This window comes from Mus caroli, chromosome 6, assembly GCF_900094665.2.
Source record: "Mus caroli chromosome 6, CAROLI_EIJ_v1.1, whole genome shotgun sequence".
Classification (NCBI taxonomy): domain Eukaryota; kingdom Metazoa; phylum Chordata; class Mammalia; order Rodentia; family Muridae; genus Mus; species Mus caroli.
The window spans coordinates 9,941,549-9,964,137 of record NC_034575.1 but is presented as its reverse complement, the minus strand read 5'-3'; the positions used below and the strand labels follow the sequence as shown (position 1 = coordinate 9,964,137).

Genomic DNA, 22,589 nt, shown 5'->3' with positions numbered 1-22,589 from the left:
TGTGTGTGTGTGTGTGTGTGTGTGTGTGTATGTGTGTGTGTGTGTGTGTGTGTATGTGTGTGCGCGCGCGTGTGTGTTTATGTTTCACCCACAGATGCAATAATTTCTGGGTGGGGGCTGGTGGTATGGCTCACCCAAAGCTTAAGAAGGGGTAGCAAAAGCTACATGCTACAACAGAGTGGACTAGGAGCTTGAAAATATCAATGTGTCAGTAATGTGCTTGCTACATAAAGGCCTGAGATAAATCTCCAGCACTCATAAAAGTATGTGATGTGAGGAATTCAAACCTGTAAATTCTTACTCTGAGAAAGAAAAAAAAATTAAGCATCCCAGGGGCTTATGGGCCAGGCAGTAAAACCAATCAGTGAGTTCTATTTTCTCACAAAAATCCATACCCTGTCTCCAAACCAAAATGTACATTGTCAGAGGAAAATACCATCATCAACTTTTGACTTCCTCTGCCTCCTCCTCCTCCTCCTCCTCCTCCTCCTCCTTCTTCTTCTTCTTCTTCTCTCTCTCTCTCTCTCTCTCTCTCTCTCTCTCTCTCTCTCTCGTGCGTGTGGGTGCATGCAAGCACACATGCACACACATACTCAGATGGGGATCAAAAGATTTAATGAGATCTTCAAGAATTATAGATGGGAATACACATGGATAAAATAGTACCAACAAGTAGATCTCCAGGTCTTTCATCTACATCAAGCTTCCTGGAACCAACTCTACCATACTTTTCCTATCCTGGTTGCTATTTTAATTTATGCATAGTGCTTGTTTCCACTCAGCTCAGTTTCCTCTTACAGTGTCTTAAGTATGCCCCAGAGAACTAAAAACTGTACTTCTGAGCCTTAATATTTGATAACTTGCTGACAGTGAGTTTTTAACTCTGATAAGAACATGAGCAAAATTACATGTGCAGATATATTCCCAAAATTAAAAGTGATGGTGGGGTACATGATAAAAATTATGCATAAAGATGAAATACCCAGAGTAGCCAGGGAACTGGTAAATCTTCAGATGTTTGCAGAAAAAAAACAAATCTCTACAGATCATAAACATGAAGCATTTTAATTCACCCAAAAGTCTCATGCATTTCCATTTGTATTCCTTTTGTGTATTCTTTAACAACTACACAAGTGGCTGCCAGTTACTTTAAAACTTAGGATTCTTGAGATTTTAAAGGTTGTGCTCAGCTCCTCAAAAAAACACACTATTTGTTTGAAAAAACAATGTAGGATGCTTGAGTCATTTAAGAGAACATCTTAGTCTTTCCTGGCATTCTGTTTCTTGTGAAAAACTTCAATGTACATGACCTGAATCTTTGAATTAACATTACTCATTACCATAAAATCATAATCTTTTAAAGACAATTGAGAGTACAATTAACCTTAAAGAACAGATGCCATCATTTTCTGATTGATTAGCTCAGTTTTAAGAGCCAGTCACCCAGAACCAGTGTTTCTAATAAAGTAAAAATTTGAGAAAACGGATCTGATCTATATTTTCTTGGCTCTCTGAATACAAAACAGATTTTGTGGGATGCATGCCTAATGAGTCACCCTTGTTTTTCATGAAAAACATGATTTTCCAGTACTGTCGCATTTTGCTCTTGACTGGTGTATTTGCATAAAGTGAATATGTTACAACTTGGATGTTGTAATTAAGTTGGTTTAATTATGAAAGTCACACCAATGCCTTGGGGATCTCATGAATCTAGAATGTGACAATTATTTCAGGGGTCTTACTTCTGACATTGTCTCTATAGAGTAAAACTTTCTTGGCTGTTTTTGATTATGCTAATATTCTATGATTCTTGGAATAGGTAAATGTTTATTACAAAACAAACAAACAAACAAAAAATGTGTACAAAGTATTTCTGAGAAACAAAACTCCCATGGAAGAATATAGAGTAGCACAAGAAGGAAAAACATGAACTAATTAAATACAAAGTAAGCTTGTTTTTACATCTGAATATAATTCAATTTTTGTTCCTTGCTTTTTATTTAAGTCAGCTTCCAATTAGCAGTCACCAGCAAAGAGCTTGGATATTTTAGTACCATGTGAGTCTACCAGCACTTAAAGGGTAAAAAAATAATTACAATCACCATCTCAGTTTTTATCAACATCAGTATGTTCCTAGTAATATTCTACGTATCCTGTAATGATGAACCTTCATGTCTTTACCTCCTTAAATTTTTTTTATGTGCATACTGTGTTCTAGACATTGTCCTTGAAACAGAGAAATAAAAAAGAATCAGGCAAAGTACCTCCTCCTATCGTTTTATATATATATATATATATATATATATATATATATATATATATATATTCTGGTGCATCTGACAGAAAAAAATGCAATAACCTAGAAATGTCTTATCTAAATGCTGTGAAGGAAATAACTGGGCTGCTGTAATAGAGCACAATGGTGATCAATAGCACCATGATTCTGTCAGCTGACTAAACTTCACATAGGATTCTTCCTGACTCTGAGTTCCCATTATTTCCTTTTTCTTTTTCTCAATTTATTACCTTACTGTGTAAATACTTTCTCTCATTTGACATGCAGCTCCATGACAGTTTTATGGCTCAGGATTACCTTTCTTAAAGGCTTGTGCAATCCCTTTCAAATGTAACCACTAAGTATAATAGGGCTCTATGTTAAGTTGAGTACGCAACCTCCACCAAGAAATCCAGGTGTCTTATGCAAAAAGTCCCCTTGCCCTCTAATGGCCTCAGGATCAATTCTACCAGTTCATTCTGTGTTTAAACAGAAGAAGAAGAAGAAGAAGAAGAAGAAGAAGAAGAAGAAGAAGAAGAAGAAGAAGAAGAAGTCTTCTTAGCCTGTTTTAACTTGTCCATTTTCTCTTTAAGTATGCGGAATGTGAAAGTATATCATCTTATTTTAGACAGAATTAAGGAAAGGTATCTAAGAACTGGCATTATAAATTAATAAAGAAGAGGCCATGAATTTCAAAGGGAACAATGAGGGTGTAAGAGAGGGATTGGGGGAAGAAAGGGAATGGGGAAATGATGTAATTATATTATAACATTAAAAATAAATGATTTTTTTAATTTTTAAATTTTTTAAAAGGGACCTAGCATGACCACACTCTGGAAGATCCAACAAGCTGCTGAAACAGTCAAATGCAGATATTTGCACACAACCAATGGGCAGAAGCAGCTGACCCCTGTTGTTGAATTAGAGAAGGGTGAAAGAAGCTGGGAAGGGCAATCCTGTAGGAGGACCAGCAGTCTCAATTAATCTGGACTCCTGAGATCTCTCAAATACTGGACTACCAAACAGGTAGATGCACCATCTGATATGAGGCCCCCAACACACAAACAGTAAAGGACTTCCAGGTCTATGTTCACTCAGAGATGATGTACCTATCGCTCAAGAGACTGGAGGCCCCAGGGAGTATAGAGGTCAGGTGGGGTGGGAGTCGAGGACATTCACGTGGAGATAGGGGTGTGGGGAGTAGGTATGGGATGTGGAGCAGTCAGAGGGTGGACGGGGGGGGGCATAAAAATGGAATGTAAACTAATAAATTAATTAATAAATGAAATAAATCTTCAAAAACTAAAAAAAAAGATTTTAAAATAAAACAAACATTGAGAATCAATGAGAAAGGTGCTGGAAGAGTATTGAGGTAGCAGGAAAAATAGCGTCAATGCCTGAGGCTGGAAAGAGCTTGGACTGTTCAGAAAACCAACATTATACTGACATGAGGATGCAGCTTGTAAAATATTTTGATATTCCTGCAACGTAAGCCATTGAACCTTCTAAACAGGAAGGGGATAGAACCTGGTTTGGGTAATGAAATAAAGCCACCTGCTAAGCGGCCGGCAGAGGGACAGAGTGGATCATCCAGACACAATTAAAAAGCGATATTTTCTACTACTCTAAGCATAGACATGGTGGAAGGAGTTTCAAGGATTTAGGAATAAGTTCAGGATAGAAAATTTTTCCCATAAGAAGAGTACTTTATATAGACATAGTTTTCTGGATAAGCACATAGAGACTTGGACTTATATAAAGAACACGCAATTCTAATGATAATGACTAACTACTCTAGTGACATTTGTGAACACCAGTCTGTTTAGCTCAGCTGCCTTTCAGCATCACTAGAACTGTCAGAGAGTTAAGGGCCTGGCTGAGACAGGTTGTGATGGGTGCAGACTGAGATCTACTGCCCTGGTAGTTTCAGTTTTTCTTCAGCCTCACCACTAGCCTACCCAACCAACTGTGAAGGCAAACATAGGCTCAGCAGATCATAGAAGCTTCCTCACAAATTCACAAAGTTGTGAGGAGCGGGTGTGGCAGCAATCCCAAGATGGCGCCCGGGACTACAGCCAAGTCTCATGACTTGCACCTGACTTCCTCATATACCCTGATTAAGCCACATCCACTGGGTGAACTGCGCAGGTGCACCATGATGCAAAATGGGACCATATGACAAGTAATGATTCTGGCCAATGGACTGCTGTTACATGGACTGTGCTGATGGGGCGTGGTAGAGGGGTTATATAAGGGATTACGATTGGGGACAAGAGAGATTTTTCCTGCATGCATGTTGAAAGGTTCCTGAATAAACTGCTTTGAGAAGAACGCTGTGTCATTGTTCTTTTCTGCTGGTCAGAATCAGAGGCAACACAAAGTATAGCTACTCAACCCTCAGAGAAAGAAAGCAGAGGCAAACCTACTGACAGCCCAGTACTGTCTCTCATAACCACATTCAGAATGATTTACAAAGGGAAATTTTTCTATATAACTGTAACTTTAATTTTTTCCAAGGCTAATTTTAAATGATGGTTTTTAAACACTTTAATCTCCCTTATAGCCTACCACTCACCAGAGTAGTAGAAAAGAAAGGATACAAGAGAGGTGAACCTGTTTAGAAAGGTCCTTTGGAGCAACTCCTGTCTGTGTTGTCTGGAAATCGGCAGTTCAGTTCACAGGTCAGCAGCCACAGCCAGATTCACTTGCAAACACTTAACAAATACACTAGCAGTCCAGTTCAATAGAGTCAAGATAGCAAGCACAAATCAGCAGCAATGACACTACCTAGTAAAGACAGCCAGGCCTCAACCTCAGGTCAGCAGGAAGGAGTTGGAGGAATGCCAGGAACAGTTCTAGCTGTGCCTCTTTCAGCGAAGTGAAGATCAGCAAAGATGCTGAGACCCACATGTGTTGCACTGCGAGCTCCATAAACAAGCCAAGACCAGCCGCCAGTCCATCCTATTTACCATCTGGAGATCACAGAAGAAACAAGAAACTACAGCATGCAATCAGGAGGTTTTTTGGTGCATTTCTTTCTATGGAGTTCCCACAAGTATAGCTCAATGCAATGTAAAGTAAAGCAATTCATGCGTGTCATTAGCAAAGAATCCACCAAGTGTCCTTTCATGTGCTTGCTTTAGGAGAACATCCTCTCTCTTGTGTCTCCTTTAGCTAAACAATTCTTTACTCACTAGTCTGCCTTAATCTTTCACCTGTCTTCACTTCAGCTAAACATTCCTTCACATGTTTGCCCCAGCAAAACACCATCCAACCGACTTTCCAAGGAACCCTTACGTTTCCACTTCATATAACAATGAATCTTCAAATACAGAAATAAATTTGATATCTTTATTTCTCAGGTTGGGACAGTAAAGAACAACTGCATGTCATAATCACTCAAAAGATAATTGACTAAATTTATGAATGAATAAAATAAGTAATGCAGTCCTTTGGGTAATTTGAGATACATTTCATATAATTAGAAAATATTACCCATTATCTAAATGAGGTTAGCTATTCTGAAAACTATTTTGTATGTTAGGCATTTTTAGAAAGTTCAGACGCTTTGTAGGGGTTTTGATGGTGAAAGCAATGTACATACAGTTTACCTGACCAAAGATTAAACTGCAGAACACCAATCAGATGTGTTACTTTGAAATTTCTGCTGTAAGCTTGTTTAGCATAAGCTCATGCATTTAAAAAACAACAACACCAAGAACGTAGAGAATGATCATGTCAATGTACTCAATGCAAGTAGAAGCATCTTCACAAATTATCCTTTTTAGAAAAGAGAAACATAGATGAAGCCAAGGCAAGTCAGCATGCAGCCCTTCTTAGTAAAGGACACATCCCACAGCCCAGTCCATGGATCTGGATGGACACTATGCTCATTAGGAAACTGATTTCTAATTCTGTTTCACAGGTAACTTGAAATCATCAGGATATGGCTCTGAAGAGCAGATAAAATTACTTTTACCATTGGAAACAAAGCCTCCTCCCTCGCTTCCCGGCCTTTTGCCTAAGATCAAGTGTGGAGACGAACCCTCTGTGCTAATAAAGCCTAAGTTTGCTTAGTTGCAGTCAATCCCCCAGAATCCAATATATAAAAATAACTCCCCAAGGTATAATCCTGAGAACCAGATCCCAGCCCCTTGCTGAGCCCACCAAGATAGTGACTTCCCTTGAGGCACCGCCTACGCAGCCAAATGCAATGCTAACTGCCAAGTCATTAGTCAGTGTGATGCTCTTCTCCTGAAAAGGCTTCTCATAAATGCTCTATAAATCTATTTCTCTTTCTGATTCATTTTTTCTATGAATATCTCCTCATATTACTCTATAAGGACCACTTTTAATGCCACAATTCTAGCTTTGTATATACCAATAAGTTCATAATATTGATAATGATATGGGATTCACTTGCCACAGTCTCATTAGTGTTTCAAATTTATACTTTGTGTGCATTACTGTTTGTTTGTCTTCGTCCTAATCTACGGCTGAGAGCATTTACCAAAAAAGCAAATACTTATTCTCTATTATATAAAGTCAAAACTACCCATCTGCTGTAAATCTCTGCAACCAACTACCTCATGGTATAGAAAACAGATAATCAAAATAAAAAAAATGACCAGCTGAAGCAATCATTTTCTCCATAGCTCCTGCTAAACTAGATGCGAGGGTGAAGGAAAGGAGATACCAGGTGTGGATGAGGGTGAATATAAAACAATATTTCTCTCTCTCCTTCTCTCTCTCTCTCTGTGTGTGTGTGTGTGTGTGTGAGTGTGTGTGTGAGTATATGTGTGTAAGTGTGTGTGTATGTGTGTATGTGGGTTTTTTCTGCGTGTGTGCTTGTGTGAAACATGTAGTAAGGGATGTGTTAGAAATAAAATGATTTCAAGAGGAACTGAGAAGGGAAGACTAAAGGAATCAGACTGAATATGATTAAAATAAATTATATACATCTATGACATTGTCAAATAATAAACTTTATGTAGAAAAAGAAATTGATTAGGTCTGAACCTTTCCTTTACCAATTAGTGTCCGAACTAGAGTGTCCCAGATCTTGTTGTTTACCCTGTGCAATGAGATTGAGAAAGTAGACATACTTCAAAATCTTTTCCATCCCCAAAATGCTTGTATAGGAAAACTTTGTCTGTTCATAATTGTTCAGTTTGTGATGTTCATATTGAAGATAATTCCCTCAAATCTAGCACTTAGCTTATTGGAAAATATAAAATTGTGCTCGGTCTTTAAATGTGAAGTCAAATTCATTTTTCAACTTAGACAATTCAGACAGACTCCCTGTCTTTCCCAATTCACCGCGTTATAGTTTCCTAGCAGTCCTTTGTTCATGACAGCACAGGGGCTCTCTACCAACCAACACTCTGAATGTTTATGAAGAAAATGGTTGGATATCCTCCTTAAAACTAAAGAATCTTTCAGCTTAAAAAAAGAAAGAAAGAAAGAAAGAAAGAAAGAAAGGAAGGAAGGAAGGAAAGAAAGAAAGAAAGAAAGAAAGAAAGAAAGAAAGAAAGAAAGAAAGAAAGAAAGAAAGAAAGAAAGAGATAGGAAAGTTAGGATCAGGCAATATTTGTTTTTAAAACATTCTCTAGTTTGAACTTTAGATAAACAGTCAGTAGCCTACATATGCCAGCAACTGGTTTTGTATTTGGTGAACATGAACTTAGATCTGACGTTTCACTCATATGGCTTAATGTTCTTCTCTATCACCTTCCACTTAGGAGGTAAGGAATTTTCTCTTTGAAATGGAAAGGTCAATTACAGCCTACAGGCTTCACGAAGTCAATGTTCCAGTGGTAATTAAAGGTTACAGTTTAGAGAAAGACTTATATTATAGTCAGTTAAAGTCCAATAATGAAGGCATGAGAAGTGGTATTGATAATGAAAGCTAACATTTATAAATTTAACTAATAAAAGAATTCTTTCTAAACAGTTTCTTGGAGCATTAAAATTTTTATTATGATTTAAAATTAGATAGAAAGTCTCTTAGTCTGTTCCAGTTGCTGACTGAATTATACACTTATTTCCAGTCATTTGTCCTTGGCTATGCCTGGGTTGCATATACAATTAAGGAGAAATCTCATGATTTTGTGCCTCATAAAAGATGTGTGGATTTTTATTTATTTTAACATAATCCTTAAATTTAAAAGATGTGTTTTCAAAAAGTATTGACCAGGCAGTTATCTTTTCCATTTGGTATAGCTCAAACAAAAATTAAACCATTTTTAAAATTATGTATATATGTCACATATAATATTCATATATATATATGTATATGTGTATATGTATGTGTATGTATGTGTATGTAGGATGGAATTCACACCCCTTCTGAATTAAAATGAGCTGGGTTGTGGTAGCTAGACCATAGACTCTATTAACCTTCAAGATATGCTAGAATTATATCTGAGAAAATATATATGACACGACAGAGATAATTTAGGATAAGATGGACAGAGCCAAATGATATCCATCAGCAAATCAATAGCAACCCTATAATTCCAGAGTCATTATTGAGGCAGGGCAAGAATTAAGAGTTATTTTTATCCAACAGCTTAGCCTAACAAGCAAATGAAATATTAACCAAGTAATGAACATTTTCAAATGTCCTAAATTGTCCTTAAGCCTCTCACAGATGTCACACACAACCATGTACACTTTCTATGCCCCCCCAAAAAAAACCCCTTATATTGAGCCCAGGTCTCTCATCACTCTAATTAACTATAAATATCCACATGGAGAAAGAAATGTAAATCTAATTTATCAACTCCTCTGTGCGTGTGTGTTGGGGGTGGGGGGATGCAATATCTACTTACCTCATTTTCAGCCGTGAAAGTCTAAGCCTAGAGAAGCCATTCTGTGGCAGATCACAACTTACACCTTAAGGTCTATGTCCTGTGATAAAGTGGTGATTGAAAATCAGGTTCTTCTCTTAGAAATCTGGGCATGTTTTGAGGCAGTTAGAGTGTAAGCAAGACTGGAATTAGAACCAGGTGAGCTATCCCAAACCATATGAAAGACAGAGCTTTCATTATGCCCATGTGGAAGCCAGTCACTGGAACATCTTTTGATCATAGTGGTTTATCTAAGTAGCTAGAGTAGACCTTGCTCTGCATGAAACTTACAGGAACCCAACAATATTACTCCTCATCAGTCACTGTGATAGTTGATTTTGATTATCAGTTTGGCATGGCTAGAAATCATCCAAAAGGCAAAAGGTTGTGTCTGTGCAGGAAATGTTTCCAGACAGCTTACTGAGATGAGATGTACTCTAAATGCAGATGTCATCATTCCATGACGTGGGGTCCTGGAATGAACAAAAAAAAGAGACAAAGTGGAAAGACAGCAGTCATCCCTCTTATCTTCCTGACTGTGGGCATCATGTGACCAGTCAGCATATCCTGTAATTTTTTCCATCATAATGTATTACATTTGCAAACAGTGAGCCAGGTCTCCCCTTCCTTCGTTGTTATGTTAGGTATTTCAATTCAGCAACCAGAGATGTAATTAACATAAAAACATAATATTGTGTCTGTGTCCCTTGCTGTGATAAAACTGGGCATGTGAGCTGCAGGTCTTTAAGGGTGGGCATGAGAAGAATGTGGAAGAGTCTGCCTTACAGGACAGAAAATTCTAGACGATAGTAGGCAGGGTTCATAGGATGATATTGGAGGAAAGCCCAGAATGTGGAGAGAAGTCAAGATAGTTACAGGTCTGTTTGTGAAGTGTCACAGGACAGCAAAAGCTTCACTAGATTCTGTTGTGGTAAAGGCCGAGAACAAAATCTCACTGCTTTCTCCTCATGTTCTAAAATCCTGAATGAAGCTGAATTGAAAGATACTGTTTTGTAGAGGGAACTTCAATGCAGTACAGCATTGAGGCTCTGGTATGATTATTGTTTACATCTTATATATAGAGAGAAAAAATGTATATATGTATATACATATATGTGCAGTATAACAAGGAAAAATATTAATTAATTTAAAATTGCACACAAGATAGATGTTAAGGGAGCATTTGTAATCATTAAAGGGGTTCTTACTAGGAAGAAGAAAGCTCTCACTTCTCATAAGATTTTAGAAAAGGCATTATGAGGTTAAGATTCATGCATCAAGTGATTCCAGCTTTTGTGTGTGTGTGTGTGTGTGTGTGTGTGTACATGCGTGCACACCCACACAAGAGTTCAAAATTATTGGATAAAAAGGCTAACATAAAATCTGAAGAAAAATAAATTTTATCCTATAAAAATGTGAATTCTTTTGAAAGAAGTGACTGAACTGAGAATGCTACTGAAGGGGTTCTCTGCTGAAAAGCAACTGCTTCACAGGTGTTTTCCACAGTTCTGCCACCAAGATACATATCACACCAGCCCCTGGGGAAGAGACCAGGCAGACAACACCTTGATCTTGTAGTATCAGAGTATTGGTGTTTTTGTTGTTGTTGTTGTTTTAAGATTTTCAAACGTTTTATTGGTTCTTTGCAAACTTCACACCATATACCCTAATCTAACACATCTCCACCTTCCTTATGCCTGCCCTCCATCCTTGCAACTTCCCCCTCAGCAGAGGGAAGAAAATCTTGTGGAAGCTGTAGTATGTCACAATGTGTCCATTTCTTTGCTTGCAAATATTTGTTGCAATTACTCATAGCCTGAAAGGAGACCTCTGACTCAGCTACTCTGTCAATACTGGAACCTCACTTGGACTCCACAGTTATTGCCCTGTGTCATGGAGATATGTTAGTTCTGGACTTGTAGAATCATCCTCCTTCATGTACTCCAGCAGTTCACTGACATGGTAGACGTTGGGGTGGACTGATTGAAAGCCTTGGATCTGTAACTGAGAGGTATCAGACATGGTCAGCCCACCAGCTCCCATGATCTCGTGATGTCATGGGGCTGGTTTTACCTACAAACACCAAATCCAGGGCCAGCTCAGCTCTTGGCCCTAGGCAAGATGCAGGGCCAGCTCTCCCAAGTGCTGCAGCAGGTTGGAAACTGGATTTGCTCTCCTAATCTCATGACCCTTGTACTAGCTCTCCCTCCTGCCCTAGGTAGCAAGGGGCAAGAGTCAGGGACACTGCCTCACACCAGACAAGTGGCAGGGCCAGCTCTCCCACACTCACTCTCGCTAGGCTTGCTCACTCTCAAAACTTACATCTAAAGCCAGCTCTACTGTGCTACCCAATTGAGATGCTAGGCCTGCTCCTCTGAGTGCTGTAGCTGATTAAGGTCAGGGACAGCTCTCCTGCTCTCAAGGCCCCAGCACCAAAGTGTCCAGCCTCCCGAAGGTTGTGAAGGAAAAGGGGAAAAAAGGTATCTTTCTCTCATCCATGCCACCACAGGGAAATGAGTGGTAGGGCCAGGTCTCTGACATTCACATCCTCCAGGCAGATAACCTGTAACTCCCAAAATGCCTGGTCTGCTTTCCTGAGTACTACGACTGGCTATAGACAGGGTCAACTCTCCTTCTCTCGTGTCTCTGGGGAAAGCCTTCCCAAGATGCCCAAGAGAGGGATGGGGCCAGTTCTTCATAGCCTTCAGATATCAACATATCCCACTGGCAGCCTAAACCAGGGACATCTGTTTGGCCTTTGGCGATAACAGACCCCTTCTGCTGCAGTGCCACCATGGTCCCAGGTGGCATCATATCAGGTTGTTCTTCACTACCCTTGATATCTCATTCTCATTCTCTTCCATTTCTCTACTCCTTACTTGATCCTCTTAACAATACTCAGGGTCTCTGAGTGTCTGGAGTCATTTAAGGAGTGATCTCAGGATTGCTATGTTCTACTCATGCATGATAGTGCCAGGCAGGGAATATCACAAGCCTAGTTTGCCCATCTCCAAGCCTGGGAGGCACCATCTCAAGCCAGCCCCCTCTCTGGGCCTCATGGTGATCATTTCAGGCTCTCTCCTCTGTCAGCCAACAAAAGTGATCATCTCTCTTGGGCTTACTCCCACCTGGAGCCGGTAGTTCTAAGTGGGGTTCTAGTCTATTCACATCTCCAGCTTGGTTGCATACCCTGTCCAGGCCCTCTGGCCCCTGGGTGGTGGTGGTCTCATGCTTTTGTTAGATTATTAATCGTTGAGATGTTTGTAGGTTATCATACTGAGTGTAGATATAACCTCTCTACCCTCTGACGCATATGTGACACAACAATCAAACTTGCAATGCTCTTCGGGGCAGGAAAGTTGGTTTAACAAGTAAAATTCAACAATGTGGAGGAAGGTCATAGAAGCTTTCCCTGACTTTCCAGAGAGCTGCTGAGGTCAGGCTGTATGTGAAAAGATCATATTTCCTTCAGGAGGACCCTGACAGGCCAATGCATGAAACTACAAAGGTGAAGTCAAAGCAACTACAGTGTGTTGGAGAAAGCAGGACTATGGTATATTCAGTGAGAAAAAAACTTGTCCTTAGAGACAAGTTACATACATCAATGGTCAAAGAAGTGTAGTAGAAGGATTAAAACTGTTAAAGACAAGACTTCATCAAAAGCCCCTTATAAGGGTCAGAGGTATCAGGTTTAGTGCTTGCTCTCACGGGTCCTGGTCTTGCTTTGACCCATTCTTTTCTTGGTGTGTCCTCATTCCTCCCATTTAACATGGTGATATACACTTTGTACAATGACATATTATAAGTATGTAACTAATTTGCTTTGGTTTTGCTTGAGTTCTCAGAAGAAAATCTGTACAACTACTTTTGAACAGTTCAAACTAAGATTTAGAGAGCTTTTAGACATTAACTAAGTGCATTTTTGCAATATGAGGTGAACATGAACGCGTATTTGGAGACTCTAAGTGGACAATTACCATTGAAAAGTGATTGGTTTGGGTGATAGTTGGCAAGAGTGAACTTGGGATGGTTAATTTTTATGTCAACTTGATAAAATCTAAGGAACAAAATTCTTTATGTCTCTGGACATGTTTCAAACCAGGTTTAACAGAGCAGAAAAGACACAGCTAGAACATGGGTAGACCTTTTCATGACCTGAGGTCCAGGAAAAAGCAATAAGTGGAAAAAAAAAAAAAACAGCCTCCATCTTTCTTCTTCCTGGCTGTGTATTTAACATGTACAGTTGCCTCACAGTACTGTCTCCATGCCTTCTCTGCCGTGATGAATCTGCTTGAGCCAAATAAAGAATCCCTTCTTTAAGTGAGCTTTTGTTGGATATTTTGTCATAGAAAAAAGAAAAATAAACTAATATAGTCACTACTATTCTAGTCCAAAAATAATGCAATTGGGATACTTTATCTTTGTTTTGATTGATTTAAGAAAACTCAAATGACATTTTTTTTTTAGTTTTTCCAATTTTTTAAAATATTAGGAAAAAAAGAAACACTTAGGTTGGATCACTGGTCTTTTGTTAAATCCACATTCCTTCATTTAGTGATCTCATTTATTGGCTCACAACTCTCAAAATTATACCCTCTGTTCAGACATTTTCCCAAATCACAGTCTTTTATTTCTAACTGCCTACTTGGTACTCCACCTACATGTATCTAAATGCATGTTACACTGTTCAAACTGAACTTTCAAGTGTTTCTGCAAAGTGTAATTGTACTCTTCTCCACTAAGACCATAGTGACTTAGTTCTTCTAGTTGTTTACACCAAAATTCATGACATAGTTCTTAAATTTTTCTTCTTATTTCTCATATTAATCCATCTGTAAATTTAACCTTACCTTCAAAATATATCCAGGATAGGACTGCATCTTCCTTTATGCTATTTATACCTTTAATATAAACCATCATCATCAGATTGCATTTAAATCTTACTCTTCACCACTACCCATAGAAGTATTACCTCTACACACAAACAGTCTTTTAAAGCAAATTTGGTTATTCTATATAATGATTAATAAGCCTCTGCTGTTCTTTCTCAAGATACAGAGCTCATCTTATTCAAGATAAACGCTGAGATACTTACAGTCATACTTAATATCCCCTGGACCTTCTGTTATTTCTTGTCTCTGGAATCAAAGCTATGTCAGCTATTTCAGCACGCCTGTTCTTCCTGAGCATAACAGTCACACTCATGTAAGTAAACAGTAACTTTTGCATATGTACTTCCTTCTCTATGAAGCATGTTGCCTCTATGGATCCACATGGATCACCCTCTCATCTGTTTTATTGTTTTATTGTTCTTTGTTTGTTTGTTTTCAGCTAATGTAGCTAATGTCATATAATTAGACTTTCCCAACCTATGTCATTAGAAATTATGTGCCTTACACAGCTTGCATATTGTTGTTCTTTTCCAGTGTAGTTTTCTTCTTAATGTGCATTATTTTGCATTTGTCAATATTATTTCAATGCAATATGAACTTTAGATGACAGGAATATTCAATTCTGAACTGAGTCTTTTTTTTGTATCACAATCACACCTAATATAAATTGAGCCTTCTATTGTAAAAATAACTATTGAATTGCTTAGTGAATAAGTCTTTAGAAGCCAGAGGGCTTAGTTTGTAACTTTGAGGGCTATCATGTTTTAGTTGTTCAGAACATGTTTTTCCTTTGAAACAGACGAAATAATCTGCAGATTGGCTGTATGTCACCAAACATTTAAAAAAATGTTTTCTTAGGTGCTTATGGTAGTTAAACTTCATTGTCAGCTTGACTAGACTGAGATTCAACATGGAAACACACCTCTGGGTTTTTCTACTACTGAGTTTAGCTGATCAGAAGATCTAGCCTGAGTCTGGGTAGCCAGATTGGATGAGGTGCAACATGTGGAATTGGAGAAAATGGAGAGTTTAAGCAAAGTACCATCATTCATTCCTTGCTGTTCATTGACTACAGATCCAATGTGACCAACCAGTTCACTTTCTTATTGACATGGCTTTCTGCCCTAAGCCAAAGTAAACTTCTCTTGACTAAAGTTGTTGTTTGTTTATTACTTGGTCACAGCAATAAGAAAAGCAGTTAATATACTTCTGAAGGACATTACTTGTCCAGTTAGACACTGGGAAGACCATTGACAATCCTCTACTTTGATATTGGTCAGAAAAATATTGCTGTTAGTAAATACAATATTGTCATTCATAAAATTGTCTGCTTGTACTGTTAGCCCTTAACTTTCACTGGGAAGTACCAAGGATCACCCTTGGCTTAAAAAGGGGTTCTGAAACAAAGGACTCAAAGTCAAATCATGAGTTACAAACTAATGGCTTTTGTTCTGCTTGAGAGAGTTTCCAGATTTCTCTCTCTCTCTCTCTCTCTCTCTCTCTCTCTCTCTCTCTCTCTCTCTCTCTCTCTCTCATATCTCTCTCATGTGTGTGTATGTGTTCTGCTCATGACAGTTTTATTCTTGCTATTCTAAAAACACTCTGGATAGCTCCTCTATTGCAGATGAAAAGGCCAGTCTTTTATTTACATATAAATTCATTCATTACACCAGGTTCTCTTTTGATTATCCCATGAATCAGCATCCTATGATCCCAGCCCCTTAATTGTTAGAAAAGACAACAAGCACAAACACAATGAGATAGCTGTACTTCACAGGATACTAGGTTTTGAAGGGCTCTCAGAATTCTCAACAAGCTAACTGATAAGACTATTAGACCTGAGCCTGGACCTAAATTCCTTCTGTCCCAGGCTAACTTTGAACTCAGGAATCTTGCTACCTTTGTAAGCATAAACAATAAAACTTGCTTGGGTGGAAACTTGCCCTGCAATGGATTACCCCTTAAATCTCTTTATCTCCTTCCTTAGGATCTTTTTGGCAAGCTATTTCATAGTGTAACTGCATCATTTACTTTAGATCTGAGGCTCCATACACAATTCATATTTCATCTTTATATTTTGGATATTTGAGAATTTATATATTTTTAAACTCATGTTTTCAGCATTCTTTCCCACAGCCTTAAGTTCTATCCTGAAGGTCACAGCATTCTACTCCTGCTGCCTCTGATTATCATGGAGTCATTAACCTTGGCAGGGAGAATATTTTCTAAGGGAGAAATATGAAGTAAAATACATATTTTATATGTACAGACTAGCCTCACACCCAGAAACTGTTCAACACTTGTGGAGGCCCACACACTGCTGGCTCTGTTTCAGGGACTGAAACTATTTCATTTCATCCCTATCATGTCCATGCAGGACTTGGCAGGCAATTAGATTTTGAGGGATTCTCGGAGTTCTCAGCAAGCTAACTGATAAGACTGTTTCAGCTGCCCAATCTAATTGTGCAATAATTTATATTGAACAGCTGTTCCCTTCTTACACATTGCAATAAGCTTCCCTTGTACACATCAGTTTACACCTGGGTCACAACTCACTCCATGGGCAATTAAAGACTCAGGGAAAGGTTGCTATAGCCTTTTCATTGGCTTCCTCCAGCACTCATTGCATGCACCCTATGCAACATTTGGCTCTTACACTGACATAAATATTATCCATATAGGTACAGCTGTATTCTCAGCTTCTTGAGTCCACTTTAAACTCATTTACTCTGGAATCCTATGGGATCCTAATTTCAAATCAGTGCATTTCTGCCATGTGAGGTTTATTGTACTTAGAATATGTAGAGTTTAACAGGACAATAAATGTGCTGATGAGGTTTATTTATTTACTGACTTACTTCCCTCGGCCTTAAGATAGAAAGTGTTCTGTTGCTTTGTTTTGTTCTCAACCTGAAGCATCTTGCATTTGGTTCCTTGATTCCCTCTTTAAAGTCGTCTCTTTATCAGGTATCACTGAAAAACACAATCATGTGATAGAAGCACAAAGGAGAAAAAAGAAAGAAACCCACAGGAGAGAAGATTTTGATGGAACTAAGAGCATCAAGAATTTGGTGTTACCTTTAAAATGTGAATAGATTTTCACAGAGGCTGTAGTAGTTATTTTTCTTGTCATTAGGAAGAGAGCACCTATCATAAACACTGTAGAGGAAGAAAGACTGATTTTTGTTGAATTAGGAAGACTTTGCACAGAACAGCACAGTGTTAGGAATGTGCTGTCGAGAAGCTTTTTCAAAGTGCCACTGTGGCCGTGAATAGAGAAGCAGAGTGAGGGAACTCAGCCTGCTTTATCTTCTCTAAACTTCTCAGAAGGCCCATCCTGTGAAGTGATGGCACACATATTGACAGTAAGTCTTTTACTTCATTTATTCCTCTCTGGAAATGAGGCTCATCTTACTGAGTGTGAGACAAGATTATCTGCAGTCAAAGTAAATGCCAGTCTCTGATTTACCTGGAAGCTCTGGAGATCATCTCACTGGAGATGTGCTTCATGAAGATCCCAAGTCTTCTAAATATAGTTAGGTTGACAATGTAGATTAGTCATCATAGTGGTTTCGGGAGTCTTTCATTGACACTAGCATTTCATTTGAAATACCTATGCTATAATCTAGAGAAGAAATTCTATGTGTAACTACCACTTCCTGTCCAAAGCACAATTATTTAGGCAAAGTAGATGCTTCTTATGTTAGAAGTAACTCCCTAAGCCTCCTTGTCGACTGTCTTTACTTCTGAAGACAACCTTGAATTTGGACAGAATCTTGATTTGTCGGTTGCATTCATTCCTATTCATGTCTAAAGATTTATTTTAGGAAAACTATTTTTAAAGCCAGTGGGAAAAAAAAATCAAGGTGATGGACACCCTATTAAATTCAAACAGACTAGTGTGATTAGGATTCCTGGGTCTCTAGATACATAGATTTAACAAACATATTGAGGTCTATGAATAATTCATTCACCACATTCCAAAGTGGTGACCACATGAATTGAAAAATAAAGGATGTTTTGAGTAGAAAATCACCTCCACTCTGTTCTCAGCATAATTTTTTTTAAAGTATCAAAACAAGCAGGAAAGATGGAGATTTTCAATGTTTTGTTAAAATTCATGTTACTTTTCTTCTGTTGTATAACAAGTTATCACAAAGTTGACAGCTTAAGACAAACATGTATTATGCCTTGTTCTATGAGCAGACATGCAGGATCAGATTGCCTAAAGTCCCTGGGAAAGGATCTACAGTCAACGAAAATGCCAATCTGTGATTTACCAGGGGAACCTGGAGAAGAGTTTACTCAGCTGGGCAGAGCCTAGCTCCTTCTAAAAGATGAGGCTGAGTTTCCCATCTTCTTGATGGCTATCATCTACTAGCCACTCTCATTTCCCAGTATTCCCTGCCACATAGCTCTCTTTCGCCTCAATCCTACAGTGGAAAAATCTTCCTCTACCAAATCCTTTTACATATACTATTTCCACTGGGAAGCAGTTTACTCCCTTTTAAGGATTTATGCAATTATTCCCACTAATCATAATCTCCTCAGCTTTCTAAAGTATATTGAAATTTTATTCTCTATCTATCAATCTATCAACTACCTTTACTCCCCCTTCCTGTGGTGTGTGTATGTGTGTGTGTGTGTGTGTGTGTGTGTGTGTGTGTGTGTAAAAAATATACATGCATGTGAGTTCGAAAGTGAATTTGCCTGTGTGTACCCATGCAGAGGCCAGAACAAAACATCTATATTTACCTCTCCCTCATTCCCTTATTTCCATAAGTCGGGTTTTTTTGCTGAATCAGTGGAACTCACTCTTTTTCTTGGGATAACCAGTGAACCCTTAGAATCTACCTGTTGCAGTCCCTACCCCTCCAATTCTCTTGTTTCATGGATTTGCAGCCATGGCAAGCCTTTTCCTTGAGTGCTGAAGATTCAAATTTGGTTCTTCCGTATATGTAGAGCAAGTGATCTTACCCAACGTGTCATCTCCCCAGATCCAGTATGTCCTTATTGAAAGGGCACTTTAATTCTTGGAACACTAATAACACCTATAAAACATTTTGGTGCACATCTAGATTGTGTAATGTAATAATTTGGAGAGCATCTCAGAAATTATATTAGAAATCTGGCCAAAACATTCTTAGTCTCATAAAATTGGGGTTTGGTCAGTATTTCTAATCTTTAACATTTATGTAAAGTAAATATACTTTCCAATTATAGCATACATAACTATGCCTTTATTTTCAAAGGCCTCAGGCTGGATAAAACATAAGTCTGATCGACAAAAGAAATTGTGCTTATACTCTAAAATATCCTTCTAACTTTAGTAAGATTTATTCTCGTTAAACTTTAATAACTTAAGTTTCCATACTTCCCACCTATAATATTTTGGTATTTGCCATACTGATGTATCTTTTCTTTTCCCTTTTCCTTATTGGGTTCAATTAGTAATAGATTAGTAATAGTTCTCTCCCATAAAAAAAAAAGCATTAGGAAGAGATACTAATAAAATAACTGTATTTGATATTCTGAAGTTTAGAGTATGGTTCAAATTAGACAGGCTGGTAAGCTTGCCAAGGATAAGGCACATTTTCACTCACTTTCAGAGATTGTTTTTGTAAGGTACTAGATTTTTGAGTATAGCAATAACAGGAAAAATAAAAGTGATTTTTTTCAACTATACTTATTTTGACAGGCATTTTCTTTTTTTAAAAAAAAATCAGATTAATTTTAATACTTCAGATAACTAGTAATTTTATTTCCTGTGGCTGTGATTTAAAAGACCCTGACAAAAGCCACCTAAAAGAGACAGAGTTTCTTTGGCTGATAATCCCAGGTTACTGTCCATTATTGTAGGGAAGCCAAGAGGGTGAAATGTGAAATGGCTAGTCACATTACAAACACATCTTGGGGGGTCCTGAGCTAATGTATATCTGCTAGTGTCTAGGACACATCCTTTCCGTTCAGTTCAAGACCTCCTACTATAAGAAAGCACCACACACATTCAGGCCTCCTAAATCGTGATTTTTTTTGTTTGTTTGTTTTAGTCCAGATTCCCTTCCAGGTGATTTTAAAACTTCAAGTGAAATCAAAATTAATCCTCATAGTCAAGGTATGTACTGTTTGTTTATTTACTTGTTATGCCCAAGTGAATTTTTCCTTTACTACATGAAAACATCAAGGACAAACCAAGAGTTCAATTCATTAGCCTCTTCAGATTCACCACTTTTAAGTCTAAAGTAAAAACTAAAATATTCAACACCATTTTATATGCCAAGGAAGTGAATTCTTTTTATTTAGCATTATGTTGGCGCCAAGTTAACTTGAGTGGTTTATCAATGGTCTATTGTTTTCATTTATAGAACCATCTTATGTGTATTATTCTATGGACAGTACACTATCTTGATATACTTATTTGACTTGAATAGATGATAAACAAATTTAAAAATTCACCTTACAGATAAATTTGCACATGTCAGAGTAAATCCTGAAGCAAAGTTTCTTCCTGCCAAGTTTTCAACTCATCATAGGATTCCATTGTTAGAATCTGAGACACAGAATACCATTTCATTCCACATGATCCTTCTTAGTTCAATGTCCAAAATCCACATTTCAAAGAGGCCATTTTCCCTAGACCAGGTCATGCTCTGGAAAAATAATAACGAGAAGCAAAAATTAAATTTGGGTGACTCTTACACACAAGTGCAGATAAGAAAAAAAATCTAGCATTCTAGAACTTTCCTAGGGGACAATCATGAACTATGAACTACAGGGTCAAATAGTCCTACAGCTATAATAGTAGATTACATTGTATTACATTACATTATATTATATAATAATATAATAACATCAAGTTAAGAACATTAGCTGCAATAATTAAATTAAAATTTATCTCTTAAGACAGGAGTCTAGCATAAATGGATTCTAAGAGGCTCATCCAAGCAGCTGAGGGAAGCACATGCAGAGACCCACAGCCAAACGTTAGAATTTGGAAGTCTTATGGAAGAGCTGGGAAAAGGACTGAGAGATCTGGAGGTGATAAGGACTCCACAAGAGGACCAACACAGTCAATTAACCTGGATGCTTGGGGTCTTCCAGAGACTGGCCCACAAATGAAGGGGCATGAGTGGGATGGACATGGGGCCCCTATACATGTTTAACGGAAGTGTAGCTTGTTCTTCACTCAGGTTCACCAACAAGTCAAACAGAAGGTATCCCTGACTCTGTTTCCTGTCTGTGGATCCTGTTCCTCTAATTGGACTAGCTTATCTGTCCTCAGTGGGAGAGGGATATGCCTAGTCCTGTAGTGACTTAGTGTGCCAGGGTGGGTTAGTACAGGAGTGGAGGAGGGTTACCCCTTCTCAGAGGAAAGTTAAAAGCAGGAAATGAAGGATGGTCTTGTGAGGGTGGGACTGAGAGGAGAGGTGGGCTTTGATCAGGATGTAAAGTGAATAAATGGATAAACTAACTGGAAAAATGTTTATCTGTTAAATAGAGATAATATCTCATTTACCAATGCTACACATCAATAAATTAACTTAATATTTTAAAAATATCTAGGGTTTTGAGGCTGATGAACTGTCTCAGTGGTTAAGAGCACGTTTGGATATTTTCTGAGCATCCAAGTTCAGTTTCCAGCACCTGTGTCGAATAACTCAACCATTTACAGCTCCAGCTCCAGAAGTATGGGCACACACTTCTGGTCTCTGTAGGCATCCACATGCACATATCCACACATCCATACATACATACACACACACAATAATAACAATAATAATAATAATAATAATAAATATTTTAAATAGATTTGTTGTTTCAATTTTTATTATTTTATTTATTTACATTTCGAATGTTGTTTCCTTTCCTGGTCTCCCCTCTGCAAACACCCCAGCCCATTCTCTTTGCCTCTAAGAGGGTGCTCCCTCACACACCCATTCACTCCTGCCTCACTACTCTAGCATCCCCCTTTACTGGGGAAACAAGCCTCCACAGGACCAAGTGCATCCCATCCCATTGATAACAGATAAGACAATCCTCTGCTACATTTGTAGCTGGAACCATGGACCCATCCATGTATACTCTTTGGTTGGTGGTTTAGTCCCTGGGAGCTCTGAGGGGTCTGCTTAGTTGATATTTTTATTCTTCCTATGGGTTGCAATTACCTTCAGCTCCTTCAGTCCTTTCCCCTCACTCTTCCATTGGGCTCCCCAGGCTCAGTCCAGTGGTTGACTGTGAATATCTACATCTGTCTTAGGTGCTGGCAGAACCTCCCAGAGAACATCTATACCAGACTCCTTTCTTGGCATCAGCAATAGTGTCAGGGTTTAGTGTCTGCAGATGTGATGGATCCTAAGATAGGATAGTCTCTGGATGGCTTTTCCTTCAGTTTCTGCTTCATTCTTTGTCCCTGCATTTCCTTTAGACAGGAGCAATTCTGGGTTAAAGATTTTGAGGTGGGTGAGTGGCTCCATCCTTCTCCTGGGGCCATGTCTATCTACTGAAGGGCGTCTCTTCAGGTTCTATCTCCTTGCTGTTGGGTATTTCAGATAATGTGATCCCCACTGGGTC

At 38.4% G+C, this 22,589-nt stretch overlaps 1 long non-coding RNA gene and 1 pseudogene across 1 annotated transcript; both read right to left on the bottom strand.

Moving 5' to 3' along the window:
* Window positions 1-5,187: 5,187 nt before the first annotated feature.
* Window positions 5,188-20,643, bottom strand: LOC115031336. The gene is made up of 3 exons (XR_003836965.1): window positions 20,475-20,643; window positions 9,418-9,599; window positions 5,188-5,247 (listed from the first exon to the last, which is right to left on the bottom strand). It is a non-coding gene; the product is annotated as an uncharacterized LOC115031336 (long non-coding RNA).
* Window positions 12,360-12,475, bottom strand: LOC115031428 (annotated as a pseudogene).
* Window positions 20,644-22,589: the final 1,946 nt, after the last annotated feature.